This window comes from Geotrypetes seraphini, chromosome 1, assembly GCF_902459505.1.
Source record: "Geotrypetes seraphini chromosome 1, aGeoSer1.1, whole genome shotgun sequence".
Classification (NCBI taxonomy): domain Eukaryota; kingdom Metazoa; phylum Chordata; class Amphibia; order Gymnophiona; family Dermophiidae; genus Geotrypetes; species Geotrypetes seraphini.
The window spans coordinates 539,547,752-539,562,754 of record NC_047084.1 but is presented as its reverse complement, the minus strand read 5'-3'; the positions used below and the strand labels follow the sequence as shown (position 1 = coordinate 539,562,754).

The 15,003-nt window shown below is 49.3% G+C and overlaps 1 protein-coding gene across 4 annotated transcripts in view; it reads right to left on the bottom strand.

The window, feature by feature from the left end:
- TMEM232 (transmembrane protein 232) overlaps nucleotides 1-15,003 on the bottom strand; it is a 179,989-nt gene extending 164,986 nt beyond the window's left edge. For 3 of the 4 annotated variants that reach the window (XM_033929133.1, XM_033929135.1, XM_033929136.1), the window contains exon 1: nucleotides 14,829-15,003. The gene's annotated coding sequence lies outside the window, so the exon portion shown is untranslated. Of the gene's footprint in view, nucleotides 1-14,823 lie in introns of all 4 variants that reach the window. The other variant, XM_033929134.1, reaches the window with a different exon arrangement.

The window sequence follows — 15,003 nt, the reverse complement described above, 5'->3', positions numbered from 1 at the left end:
TAGAACGCCCTAAACGTTTAGAGGGCTATCAGCAAGGTCATAGGGCAATGGTCCATCACTGAATTCATGAGATCGTCCAGGTCCTTGCCAAACAACAACTGCCCTTTAATGAGAAGCCTAACTAGAGTAGCCTTGGAGGTGGAATCACCAGCTCATTGTCAAATCCAGAGCATTCTGCGAGCAGAAATTGAATATGCTAAGACTTTACCCAGGATCCGTATAAGGTCATATAAGGCATCAGCAACATAATCCCCTCCAGCCACAAGCAGCTGAGGAGGGGCACCATAGCCTCCCTCTCCAGTGTGCATAGATGACAGACGAGCACGTGTGACAAAGGACACCGTCAAAGCAGCCTTTATGCCTAAAGCCACTGCTTCAGAGAGACTCCTGAGAACCACATCCACTGAGGTGCCACTCGTGGGCTGTAGGGGGCGCTATGGTGCATTAATGGAATGGATAGTGTGCAGGACATGATGGTGCAAGTATTTTATGGATTTTTTTCTACATGTAACGCCTGCTTTTCATATGGTTCTGGGTAACTCTAGTTAGATATAAGCATTAGAGAATGACACGGGGGAAAAATCTGTTCCCGTCACCGCCCCGTCCCCGGCCCACCATCCTCTGCACCGCCCCGTCACCGCCGTTCCCTTCACCACCCCGTCACCGTCACCGCCATCCCATTCACCACCCCGTCACCGTCCCCGCAGCATCCATATAAGCCTTAGTACTCTTATTCCATTCTTATAAATCAAAGTTCCTGCTGCTGAACTAGAGATGTGTAAGCAAATCAGCAGCGCCACCATTATATTAATAGGTTGCCCTCGTCGTCCCTGTATTATGAAAGAGCACAGGCTGTGTACAAATGTTTGCAAGTTAAAGAACCACTCTCACTCAGGCTGATGATACCGAGAAGGGAGTGGAAAACATGAGAGAAGGGCTGTGGGAAATGTTGCTTGTAATGCAATTGAATCAAAATGTGGAGCCACCATGGTGAATCATTTAAAAAAAATATATACTCATCTTTATTGTGAGCAAACCACATAACAAACAAACAAAGGCCAAATAGGAATACATCCAGTCCAAGTTACCGATTACAGAAGAATTTTACAATAATAAACAAATGTAAGATAAAAATATGATACAATACCAAAGAAGTGAACAGTAGAGGCCAATGTTTAAGAGAAAGCAGAAAGAGAAAAATAGATTTGCAGGAGAGTTTTTTTTTCCCATATATTATAACATCCCTCCCCCTCAAAAAAAAACTACCACCATCCCATAATCAGTACAACTCCCCTCACCAACTTCCACCCACAGAAACCAATTATTTATTCAATATAAGACTATGTTGTTGATGAGTGAGCGTATTCCAATAGGGCTCCTAGATCGCCTGGAATGCACTCCAGCGCTTGGACTCTGCACCGGCAGACATTACAAACAAATCATTCTGCCCCAAGGCAGAGGCCTCAATATTTATTTAAGTATTTATATACTTAAATAAAGGTCCAGCAGCCCCCACCCTCCCTCCACCTCACCTTATATTCTGAGTTTGACGGCTTCCTTTTTCCCGAGCCGCACGCATTCAAAAAGCCGTGCACGCGCGGCTGCGCGAGTCAATCAAACTTCTCCTCTCCTGCAACTTCCTGTTTCCGGTTGCGTCAGAGGAGAAAACTGATTGACTCGCGCAGCCGCGCGTGCACGGCTGTGCGAACGTGTGCGGCTCGGGAAAAAGGAAGCCGGCAAACTCGAAATATAAGGTGAGGTGGAGGGAGGGAGCTGGCAAAACGCTACGGGCGGTGGCTGCGGGGACTGCGCGATCTTTGATACCTCACTGCGGAGACATGACCATTCACCGCTCCACGGGGCGGTGAATGGCCTTGTCCCCGTCCCCGCAGCGACTGCTATTTTTCTTTCCCCGTTCCGGCGGGTTACCCGCGGCTAAATGCGGTAGCCGCGGGTAAACCGCCACCGTGTCATTCTCTAATAAGCATATGAAAGTTAAGGCCACACCCAATAGAAGCGTACAAAAAAGTGGGTGCATGAAAATATGAATATGGATGTAGCCAAGGCCAGAAAAACACACTACAGATTAATATTAAGGAAAAGCATAATAATATTCTCTTTATGTATTTTGCTATTAAGCCAGACCAAAGAGGGAATCAGGTAATGTGTAACATACTTCTAGAGCAGGGATCTCAAAATCCCTCCTTGAGGGCCGCAATCCAGTCGGGTTTTCAGGATTTCCCCAATGAATATGCATTGAAAGCAGTGCATGCACATAGATCTCATGCATATTCAATGGGGAAATCCTGAAAACCTGACTGGATTGCAGCCCTCAAGGAGGGACTTTGAGACCCCTGTTCTAGAGGGATTGATGACTCCATCTTGTTTTCTGTCTTTCTCTGTCCTCTCTGTGTCTTTGTGCAGTTTTCCCGCCTTGAGCCTCATGGCTCTAATTAATACCAGACCTCTCAGTCTGGCTTGTGGAAGATATAGGGTTTCACATTTTTGAATACAGATATGTATTTTATGAATGCAATATACTGTGTTGTGTGTGATATGGGTGTGCGAATGGGATCCCATGAGTGATTATGTATGTGAATGTATATTAAACATGAGAATTGGTTTTGAAAAACATATTTTAAACCTAAGGAAATTCTGAAAAGTACCACATCTGTAATTTAACCTCTCTGACCTTTAAGCTAAGCAACTCTCTCTACTCTGTGGGGGGAATAGCCTCTCCTCCTTCTTCTGTACTGACAGGGACAAACTTATCAGCAGATGCTGAAAGCAGAAATACAGGCTGGCTTTAACAGACAAACTGTTTGATTTAATTTTTGAGAATGACAAAAAGTGTATTGGGTATACTATAATGTTTTATGCATATTCAGAAATTAATGTAAACAAAAATATTATTTGTGAAACTTTTTTCCTATGTCGGCTGATTGGTTGACAAGTGATGATATCATACTGGATAGAAGGTATATATTGGTGAACAACTAAGTAAAGAGTTGGATTCTTTGCTAGAAATGCCAGATTTTGGCTTCTGTAAAAATCCCATGATGCAAATAATCTTTTGATATTTGTTATGGAAATTAATAAAATCAATAATCTTTTTGGGAACATTTTCATCATTTGCCATTATTTCTGTACACTTTGCACACTTAAGAGCAAGGCTAGCTGCTCACCACCCAGCGGTCTTGCATGTCTTTGAGCACCACACCACCCTCACTAAAGAGTTGCACTTAAGTCACCTGCACTACCAAAGAGTCCACCTTTGGCTACCCAATAAGCTGCTGGCACTTCTGTGCCATAGCAAAGAGATGAGACATGGCTCTTGAAACCCAGAGAACACCCTCTGGAGAGGCCCACTGCTCCAAGATCAGAATGCTTATATCAGGATGCCAGGGAAAGAAGGAAGGACTGCAAGTGCACATGACATAGCCACGAAGAGGAAGTGGATGGAGCCAGCTGAGTGATTAAATTCAACTCCTACATAGACTCCGAAATGAGATCTGGCAAAGCCACATACATAAATAAATGGAGAACCATGCGATTGTCCCCTGGTTCTAAAGCCTCTGAGGGATCTGAAGATCCGACATACAGCCCCGGAACCCCGGGCTTGGGAAGCACAACACCTGAAAACAAAGGGTCAGCAAGCTGGTCATCATCATAAGTATCCCCCAGGTCATCAGCCTGCCCACGAACAGCAGCTGATTGCAATAAGGCCGTGCCCAAGGAAGCAGAGCTGCAAACGACAAGTCTGTGGCAGAGCGGGAATGCGCAGATGAATAACAGACATTTTGAAACACATTCCACAGATATTTCATGAAATCTGTGAAAGCCTCCAGACTCTAGGGTGCAAAGTTGCCCTTAGATGACTTCACCTTGCGTTTCTTGGGCTAAGGAAGATTCACATCTGTCCTTGCGGAACTTTTAGCCCTGCCGAGCCCTGAAAAAAAAGAGAAGGCCACCCCAATGGGCTAGCTGAGCGTTTTGTCACCTGCTTACTTGGAGGTGAGGCTAAGCTTTGTGCAGCCAGCTCCACTGGTTGTGCCACGCAGTACGTGGTGCAAGGATACTCCTGTGGTGCTAAAGTTGCACAATATTGGCAAGAATTCACAATAGGAGAGCCCATGGACTCCATCCCAACAGGTTTTGAGGCAAAAATTGCAGTTTTGGAAGTGCAGGGAGCTTTTGAAAAAAAGATCGCTAAAAATCCAAGATGGCCACCGTTAAGAAATTTGAGCCAAAATCGCAATAGATTTCATATAAATGGCAATTTTAGGATTTTTCAGTTGGGGGAACACAGAAGGGGACATGCAGAAACCTCAAACTGCCAAAGTCAGACACACACACACACACACACCCTGATCCACCTCAAAGGCCTTACTCATTGTAACTTTTGCTGGAAATATGCTGCAGCATGCCTCAGCTCTCTGAAAGAAGCTAGAATCGGAGAATCACTGACTCATGCTGGGAATGCCTCTTCGACGTTGATCTTCTGGTTGCCAGTCAGACACGGTGTCTAACTGTACCTTCACCCTCGTGTACCGACGGATGCGATCAGGAAAAGGCGGAGGCAAAAAATGCAGCTGGTACCCTGCAAGACACCACTAAGTCTCCTAGGTATACCTTAACAGCCTACGCTCAAACCTGTTCAGCAGGAGGAAAAACGTGGGGATGGACCCAAGCTCCCAAGAAACCAATGCAGGCTAGCCAACAGGTACCCACTGGGACTGGCCTGTCAGCTGCAGACCAAAGTCAGTGTGTTCTCAATGCACGCAGAGTTTAATAATCACTCCAAGCACAAAGAAATTCCTAAAAGGGGACGAAAACACTGAATACAATAAGAAAAAGGGAGAACAGAACAGAAACACAAGCAGAAGGGAAAAACTACAAAGGAAAAAACTACAGTTGGTAATGGAGCTCCCAGTGAAGTAGAGTCACAGAAATAATCCAGAGTGGATTCCTTCTGCATATGGCATGCGGCCATTGGGAGGTAACCCACATGTCTAGAATGTCTCACCTATTGCACTAGAATATCCATTAGGTCAGTGGTTCTTAAACCTGTCCTGGGGGACCCCCAGCCAGTCGGGTTTTCAAGATATCCCTAATGAATATGCAGGAGGCAGATTTGCATGTCTATCACCTCTGTGATATGTAAATCTGCCTCATGTATATTCATTAGGGATATCTTGAAAATTCTACTAGCTGGGGGTCACACAAGACAGGTTTAAGAATCACTGCATTCACAGTAGGAGCAGCAGCTTTTATCACTGGAAACACATGCACTCAGTGTCACTGTTTCAACACTCAAACACCATCAACAGAAGAAACAAAACCACATTTGACCTCTGCAGTGAAAACTGTTGGAATATGTCCCACAAGCTGTCACCATCTTGCTTCACTCCCTTCCCATGAATTCCCTTTCAGTGAACAGTAAAATAATGGCCACAAAAATTACACTCAGGACCATTATTGCAGAAAAGAAGAATCAAGTGAGTGAATTAAAAAAAAACCCAAAAAACCTACATAATTTGTATTTTCCTTCCGGAAATTGAGAGATGAGATTGAAAACTGTCCAACCAAAGTAAGTGTTGGACCTGCATAAGAAAAAGCTCTCTCTAGCTGAGAAAGTCTTACTTTCTGAAGATCAGACAGCTGAAGAAAATTTTTCAAAGTTTAAACACTTAAGAGTCAAACAGTAAACAAAAATGTGATATCTTTTACTGAACACAAAGGAATTTGCAAAAACACTCTGCTTTTTCAACTGGTAAATGAGATCTATTTTCCAATTACTAGTCAATCTTTCCTAGATCTTGCTCATACAAACTATTTTCTAATCTACTGTACATCAAAAAACAGAAATTTTCATTGTTGCTTCCTAGTCTTTTTCTCCATAACCACTAGATGGCACCAGCACAACAGCATTTGTATAAATGCTTGCTAAGAAAGCATGTCAAGTGTTATCCCAGGACAAGCAGGCAGCATATTCCCACACATGGGTGACGTCACCGATGGAGCCCTGCAGCGGACAGCCTCGAAAGCAACTTGCTTGAAGATCTCGAGCTTTCGAGTGCTGTAGCGCGCATGCGCACGTGCCTTCCCGTCCAAACTAGGGGGGCGCATCTCCTGTGAGGATCCTCAGTTATTTGTTTTCCGCGGAGCTGAGCAGACTTGTTCTCATAGCTCTGCAGCGTTTGCCTTCTCATCACCGCGGCTCACTTTTTCTTCGGTCGCTGTGCTCAGGATCGTTCCCTTTTTCTCTTTTTCTTTTTAGTTATATATAAAAAAAAAAAATAATAATAATATTATCTTTCTTTTTTTGTCACCGGTTTTTGAGGGCTTACCGTATTTTCACGCAAATAACGCGCACCCGTATAAAACGCGCACACGGGTATAGCGCGCAGAAATCACGATGATATGTACAAAAACTTTGGTATACCGCGCTCACGGGTATACCGCGCATGCTGCCCGACGCTCCTTTCGCCCGCCCTGACTTTCCGACTCTCCGTTCACCCCCCCTGACTTCCGTGCACTGTCCCCCCTTGAAGGTCTGTCCCCATCCTGAAAGCCTGATGCCCCCCCCCCGACGTCCGATACATCCCTCCCCCCGAAGGACCGCCGACTCCCCAACAATATCGGGCCAGGAGGGAGCCCAAATCCTCCTGGCCACGGCGACCCCCTAACCCCACCCCGCACTACATTACGGGCAGGAGGGATCCCAGGCCCTCCTGCCCTCGACGCAAACCCCCCTCCCCCCAACGACTGCCCCCCCACAAGAATCTCCGACCGCCCCCCCAGCCGACCCGTGACCCCCCCCTGGCGACCCCCACGACCCCCCCACCCCCCTTCCCCGTACCTTTGGTAGTTGGGCCAGAAGGGAGCCCAAACCCTCCTGGCCACGGCGACCCCCTAACCCCACCCCGCACTACATTACGGGCAGGAGGGATCCCAGGCCCTCCTGCCCTCGACGCAAACCCCCCTCCCCCCCAACGAACGCCCCCCCCAAGAACCTCCGACCGCTCCCCCAGCCGACCCGCGACCCCCCTGGCGACCCCCACGACCCCCCCACCCCCCTTCCCCGTACCTTTGGTAGTTGGCCGGACAGACGGGAGCCAAACCCGCCTGTCCGGCAGGCAGCCAACAAAGGAATGAGGCCGGATTGGCCCATCCATCCTAAAGCTCCGCCTACTGGTGGGGCCTAAGGCGCGTGGGCCAATCAGAATAGGCCCTGGAGCCTTAGGTCCCACCTGGGGGCGCGGCCTGAGGCACATGGTCGGCCCATGTGCCTCAGGCCGCGCCCCCAGGTGGGACCTAAGGCTCCAGGGCCTATTCTGATTGGCCCACGCGCCTTAGGCCCCACCAGTAGGCGGAGCTTTAGGATGGATGGGCCAATCCGGCCTCATTCCTTCGTTGGCTGCCTGCCGGACAGGCGGGTTTGGCTCCCGTCTGTCCGGCCAACTACCAAAGGTACGGGGAAGGGGGGTGGGGGGTCGCCAGGGGGGTCGCGGGTCGGCTGGGGGAGCGGTCGGAGGTTCTTGGGGGGGGCGTTCGTTGGGGGGGAGGGGGGTTTGCGTCGAGGGCAGGAGGGCCTGGGATCCCTCCTGCCCGTAATGTAGTGCGGGGTGGGGTTAGGGGGTCGCCGTGGCCAGGAGGGTTTGGGCTCCCTTCTGGCCCGATATTGTCGGGAAGTCGGCGGTCCTTCGGGGTGGGGGTGCGAGTGGTCCTGCCGGGGGGGGGGATGTATCGGACGTCGGGGAGTCGGCCGGGCAAGAGGGCTTGGGCTCCCTCTTGCTCCGATCGTGGATGCGGGTGCGGGTGGGAGCGCGTGCGAGCGGTCGTTCGGGGTGGGGGTGCGAGTGGTCCTGCCGGGGGGGGGGATGTATCGGACGTCGGGGAGTCGGCCGGGCAAGAGGGCTTGGGCTCCCTCTTGCTCCGATCGTGGATGCGGGTGCGGGTGGGAGCGCGTGCGAGCGGTCGTTCGGGGTGGGGGTGCGAGTGGTCCTGCCGGGGGGGGGGGGGGATGTATCGGACGTCGGGGAGTCGGCCGGGCAAGAGGGCTTGGGCTCCCTCTTGCTCCGATCGTGGATGCGGGTGCGGGTGGGAGCGCGTGCGAGCGGTCGTTCGGGGTGGGGGTGCGAGCGGTCCTGCTGGGGGGGGTGAATCGGGCGTCGGGCGGGGTGGGAACTATGTTTTAAAACTTTTGTATACCGCGCTCACGCATATAACGCGCGAGGGGTATGCGCGGTAGGTAAAAACGCGTATAACGCGCGCGTTATATGCGTGAAAATACGGTAGGCCTACCTAGGTCCTCTCTTTTTCCGGTACGGAATTTATTTTTTCTATGTCCCGGCCTGTAACCGGGTTTAAACATTGCTACCAGTGCGGCAGGAGGATTTCGATCACCGACCCTCATAGTCGGTGTATAGTCTGTTTAGGTGGCAGTCATCGTCCGGAGGATTGTGATCGCTGCCTGACCCTTCAGCCTCGTGCTTTTCGCCGCCGCTGCGACAGGTTTCTTCAACTGTTCCACATGGAGCATGAAAAAGCCTCGGCCCCGACTGTCTCGACTTCGGGACCAAAGGCCTCGTCATCGGGGACAACCTCGGGTACGAAGCTCTCACCCTCGACACCTGCTTCAGCCTCGGCCTCAAAGACCTCAGGGTCCTCGGCCTCGAAGGCCCTCGTGATCTCGTCCTCGAAGCCTACATCTGGGGGTAAGTCTCCTGCTTCCTTTACAGGTACCATGTCCAAGAAGCCACCAGAGTCTCTATCCACGCTACCCGGGGCTTCGGGTGCCACTCTATCGTCGAGACCTTCTGCCAAACGTGCCGCCAAGTCTCGGGAATATTCTAAATCGAGGTCGCCCTCCTTGGATCGCACGGCAGCACCTGTACCACAGAATCCTTTGGTCTCGGTGCCGATGTTTGAAGATATGCTCAAGTCCATCTTGACTACACAAATTTCTTCCATTGTGGCTCGGTTGGTTCCTTCTTCGACCTTGCCTCGGGTGGACCAGCCTGAACAGCATCCACGGGGTAGGTCTCGTAGAAGAGTCTCTTCCTCTGATTCCTCGTCGGATCTTGCTTCGAGACCCTCTTTGCCTCTTCCGAAACATCGGGTGAGGCCGTCGAGACATCTTCCTTCAAAGAGCTCGAGGCCTTCGGAGGTTTCTTCGAGGCACCTTCCTAGCTCTGAGCCGAAGCTTCCCTCTTCTATTTCTTCGAGGCATTCGAGGTCGAGGACTCCTCCCTCAAGGTCTTTCCTCGGGATGTTTCTTCTTCAGCTTCGAGGCATTCTACCCCTCGGACTCCGAGAACATCTCTCTCGAGGAGTCTAAAAAGGAAACATTCCTTTACCCCGCCTCAGACTGGGAGTGAGGCTTCTTCAGTGACAGTGCGAGTAGAATCGGAGCCAGTGTCCCAATATTCACGTGAGGCTTCGCCTTCTTATTCTGTAGCTCCTCGTTCCAGGTCTGCCTCTCCTGAGGAAGCTTCTTCTTCAAAATCATCTTCCTTTGCCAAGTTTGTCTATGACATGGGGCAAGCTCTTCATTTGGATTTACATTCAGATTCCAAGTATACCCCAGAATATTTGGCAGACATGGAACTTCCACATCCTCCTAAGGAGACTTTGCGCCTCCCCATGACACCGGTGCTTAAGCAGACCTTCATCCGCAATATGGAAACACCATACTCCGTCACGGCTATTCCATCAAAGTTGGAGTCACGATATAGCACTGTCCCCTGTAAAGGTTTTGAAAAGTCACAGCTTTCCCACCAATCTTTGGTGGTCGAATCCTCCCTCAAGAAGGCTCATCCATCTAAGGTGTCTGCTACTGTCCCTCCTGGACGTGAAGGACGCACTATGGACAAGTTTGGTCGTAGATTATATCAAAATTCTATGATGGCAAACAGGATATTAAATTACAACTATGTCTTTACATCCTACTTTAACCATTTTTTGACTTGTCCAAACACCGTCTGTCTGAATTTAAACAGATCCTTCAAACTCTTTCCCAGTTGAGGCTTTTTATGTTGCAGGCATCTTATGATGCTTTTGAGCTTTCTTCGAGGGTGTCCGCTTTTGCTGTTGCCATGCGTCACCTTGCATGGCTTCGCATAGTCGACATGGATCCTAATTTGCAGGACCGCCTTGCCAACTTACCTTGTCAGGGGAATGAGTTGTTCGACGACTCGATTGAAGCTGCCACTAAAAGACTTTCGGAGCATGAGCGCTCCTTTGCTTCTCTGATCAGGTCCAAACCCAAACCATCTACTGCTAGGGCATACAAACCACCAGCTCGTCGTTATCCGATGAAGACGACTCCAGTTTTTTCTAGGCCTCCTCCTCGACGTCCTCAACATCAACATCCTCAGAAACCTCAGACTCCTGCTACAACGAAACCGGCTCCGTCTTTTTGACGTTCCGGTCTTGAGCATTCCATCCTCCCTGCAAAATTCTCCTCTGCCTATTGGAGGTCGCCTTTCCCTGTTTTCATCACGTTGGGAAAGTATCACATCGGACCTCTGGGTACTGACAATTATCCGCGAGGGATACTCTCTGCGCCTGATTCAGGTGCCCCCAGTTCCTCGCAACTCCCCCTTCTTCTTCAAGAGGCTCAGGCGCTTCTTCGCCTTCGAGCGGTGGAGGAGATTCCTCCTTCTCAACACAATCTAGGATTCTACTCCAGGTATTTCCTGGTGCCCAAGAAGACGGGGGATTTGCGACCCATTCTGGATCTTCGAGCCCTCAACAAATTTCTAGTCAAAGAGAAATTTTGCATGCTCTCGCTGCCAACCTTGTATTCCCTCATGGATCAGGGGGATTGGATGTGCTCACTGGATCTCAAAAAGGCTTATACTCATATTCTGTTCATCCAAACTTTCGCAAATATCTCAGGTTCAAGGTGGGGAACCTCCATCTTCAATACAGGGTTCTTCCCTTCGGTCTTGCAGCCTCCCCCAGAGTATTCACCAAGTGTCTGGTCGTGGTGGCTGCGGCTCTACGCTCTCGAGGGCTTCAAGTGTTTCCTTACCTCGATGATTGGCTTATCAAAGCACCTTCTTTTCAAGGGGTTACAACAGCGACCCATCAGACTATTGCTTTTCTTCAAAGTCTGGGGTTCCACATCAACTTTCCCAAGTCTCAGTTAGTTCCAGCCCAGTCCCTGCAATTTATTGTCGCGACTCTGGACTCTGTCAAAATGAGAGCGTTCTTGCCATTTAATCGCCAAGAAACCCTCTGTCGACTCTAACGGCAAGTGTCTTCCCTTTCGACCCTTTCTGCCCTTCAGATGATGGTGCTGCTCGGTCACATGGCGTCTAAGGTTCATGTAACTCCCCTTGCCAGACTGCACCTTCGCATTCCTCAGTGGACCCTGGCGTCTCAATGGCAACAAGCAATGGACCCGCCTTCTCGCCATATAACAGTGACTCCTTTGTTCAGGAAGTCTCTCGCTGGTGGATGCTCTCTTCCAATCTTTCCAGAGGTTTGCAGTTCCACATTCTTCCTCATCAGAAAGTGCTCACGACAGATTTGTCCACCTACACGTGGGGAGCCCACGTAGATGGTCTCCGTACTCAACAGATCGTCGGTGTCATATCAATCTGTTGGAATTCAGAGCGATTTCCGTTGCTCTCAAAGCTTTTCTTCATCTTCTTCACGACCAGGTGGTATTTGTTCGGACAGACAATCAAGTGGCCATGTATTATGTCAACAAACAGGGAGGGACTGGATCTCACTCTCTTTGTCAGGAAGCTCTGAGATTGTGGCAATGGGCGATTTCTCACATCTTTCTCCGAGCTGTCTACATACAAGGTCAACAGAACTGTCTGGCAGACAAATTGAGTCGTCTGTTGCAGCCTCACGAATGGACACTCAATTCCCCCACGCTACGTCAGGTGTTTCTCCGATGGGGGACCCCTCAGATAGACCTGTTTGCATCGCCTAGCAACTCCAAATTCCCTCTGTTTTGCTCCCGCATCTTCTCGCCTCATCGTCTCGAGGCAGATGCCTTTGTTCTGAACTGGAGGAATCAGTTTCTTTATGCTTTCCCTCCGTTTCCTCTGATTCTCAAGACTCTTGTCAAACTGAAGTCAGAGCATGCCACTATGATTCTGATAGCTCCTCGATGGCCCAGACAACCGTGGTACTCCCTTCTACTTCAACTCAGCACCAGGGAGCCTCTACTTCTACCAGTTTTTCCTTCTCTGCTCACTCAGAGTCAAGGGTCTTTGCTTCATCCCAATCTGCAGTCTCTTCACTTGACAGCTTGGTACCTTTCTACATGACAGACCCTTCTCAATTTTCTCAGTCTGTTCAAGATGTTTTTCTTGCTTCCAGGAAACCGTCCACCCGTCAATGTTATGGCCAGAAGTGGACTAGATTTTCTGCTTGGTGTTCCTCTCGTCAGCTTCATCTGATGTCTTCCTATTTACCGTCGGTTTTGGACTACTTACTTCACTTGTCCCAATCAGGCCTTCAATCTACATCTATTCGAGTTCATCTCAGTGCTATTGCTGCTTTTCATCAGCCTCTGGATGGTAAACCTCTTTCTGCGCATCCTATGATTTCCCGCTTTATGAAAGGGCTGTTTAATCTTCATCCACCACTTAAACCGCCGTCTGTGGTTTGGGACCTTAATGTTGTTCTGGCTCAACTGATGAAACCTCCTTTTGAACCCATTGACCAAGTTCATCTTAAGTACCTCACTTGGAAAGCTGTTTTCTTAATTGCCCTCACTTCGGCTCGCCATGTCAGTGAGTTGCAAGCTTTGGTTGTGGACCCTCCTTACACAGTTTTTCATCATGATAAGGTAGTCCTGCGTACTCACCCTAAATTCTTACCTAAAGTTGTTTCGGAATTTCACCTCAACCAATCTATTGTTTTGCCGGTCTTTTCTCCAAAGCCGCATTCTCACCCTGGAGAAGTGGCACTTCATACGTTGGATTGCAAACGCGCTTTGGCTTTCTATCTCCAACGTACTCAATCTCACAGAACATCTCCTCAACTCTTCATCTCTTTTGATCCGAATAGATTGGGTCGCCCTATCTCGAAGCGTACCATCTCCAACTGGATGGCTGCTTGCATCTCGTTCTGCTATGCTCAGGCTGGTCTTCCTCTGCAAGGTCGAGTGACGGGCCACAAAGTTCGAGCTATGGCGGCATCGGTAGCTTTCCTCAGGTCAACTCCTATTGAGGAAATCTGCAAAGCTGCCACTTGGTCCTCGGTTCATACTTTCACCTCTCATTACTGTCTGGATACTTTATCCAGGAGGGATGGCCATTTTGGCCAATCTGTTTTGCAAAATCTATTCTCTTAAATTGCCAACTTCCCTCCATCCCTTTTTGTTGATTAGCTTGGAGGTCACCCATGTGTGGGAATATGCTGCCTGCTTGTCCTGGGATAAAGCACAGTTACTTACCGTAACAGTTGTTATCCAGGGACAGCAGGCAGATATTCCCACAACCCTCCCACCTCCCCTGGTTGGCTTCTTGGCTTGGTATCTTAACTGAGGATCCTCACAGGAGATGTGCCCCCTAGTTCAGGCGGGAAGGCACGCGCACATGCACGCTGCAGCACTCAAAAGCTCAAGATCTTCAAGCAAGTTGCTTTCGAGGCTGTCCATTGCGGGGCTCTGTCGGTGACGTCACCCATGTGTGGGAATATCTGCCTGCTGTCCATGGATAACAACTGTTACGGTAAGTAACTGTGCTTTACGGTTGGACTGATTGAATCTGCTTATAAATGCTATAAGAATCTGCACTAGCAATCAAGCCATCTCACTGTATGGAGCGCATCATCAATGCATCTTACAATAATTTTGTATGTCTAAACCAGTGATTCCCAACCCTGTCCTGGAGGAACACCAGGCCAATCGGGTTTTCAGGCTACCCTAATGAATATGCATGAGAGAGATTTGCATATGATGGAAGTGATAGGCATGCAAATTTGCTTCATGCATATTCATTAGGGCTAGCCTGAAAACCCAATTGGCCTGGTGTTCCTCCAGGACAGGGTTGGGAACCACTGGTCTAAACCACCCTTTCCAATTTAGTTCAAGGGTTCATGGCACTTTTTCCAGATATGAGAACATCTGGCTTGAAAAATGATTATATTTTAACATGCTTGTGTGGGAAAATGGGTGTTGAAAAAGGGTAAATTGTCCTATCGAGCATTTCCTGATGAGTAACTGTTGCGGCAGTGCACTCCCTCAGAATGCGCACCTTACGATACAGAAGTTTTTTGTACACCAGCAGTATAGGAATCGCTGGCAGCCCCTGAGCCCTTGTGGAGAAAACAAAAACATCACTGCTGTTCATGTCAATTGCGGGTGCAAGTTGTGTGATAATACCAGAGAATGGAGAAGTAGCATCTGGTTTGGGGTAGCAAGATAGCACCATGAAGGAGAAAGAGAATAGGGATTGGGTCCTCGAGATTAAGCTGATTTTTTGGCAGTACCTGAATGTGGAACAGTGTGGGAGGGACTATGGGCAGGATCATACCAAACTGAAGTTGTGTCCTGTGCAACACGACCACTGGCACCCCCAACATAGTTGTGTCTGTACAGCCACAGACATTAGTATGGCACTGATAGCTGGAGGGAGGACAGGTGTGCAGAAGGTTGAGATGAAGATCATGATTGTATAATGGAATATGGAAGAATAGGTGTACATACAGTATATGTGAAGGTGTTCTGCATTAATCGCATTCAACCGTCACTCACGACTCAACCCCCCCCCCCCCCCTTTGCAGGACCAGCATCTGTGTGCTCCCTTTTCCTCCCCTCAACTCTCGTAACGACGCTTTAATCTTTACCCTACCAGCAGCGATTCCTACAGGCCTGCTCCGGGAACTTCCCTCTGCCTAGCTCACTAAATGAGCACGAGCATATCCACCACCGGCAGAAGACCGGGCTCAAGTCGGTCTTTGCAACTTTTCAGAAAACTCCGCCCACTGCACCAGCATCCGCCGTGCCGCGCTGCTACCCACCGCCTA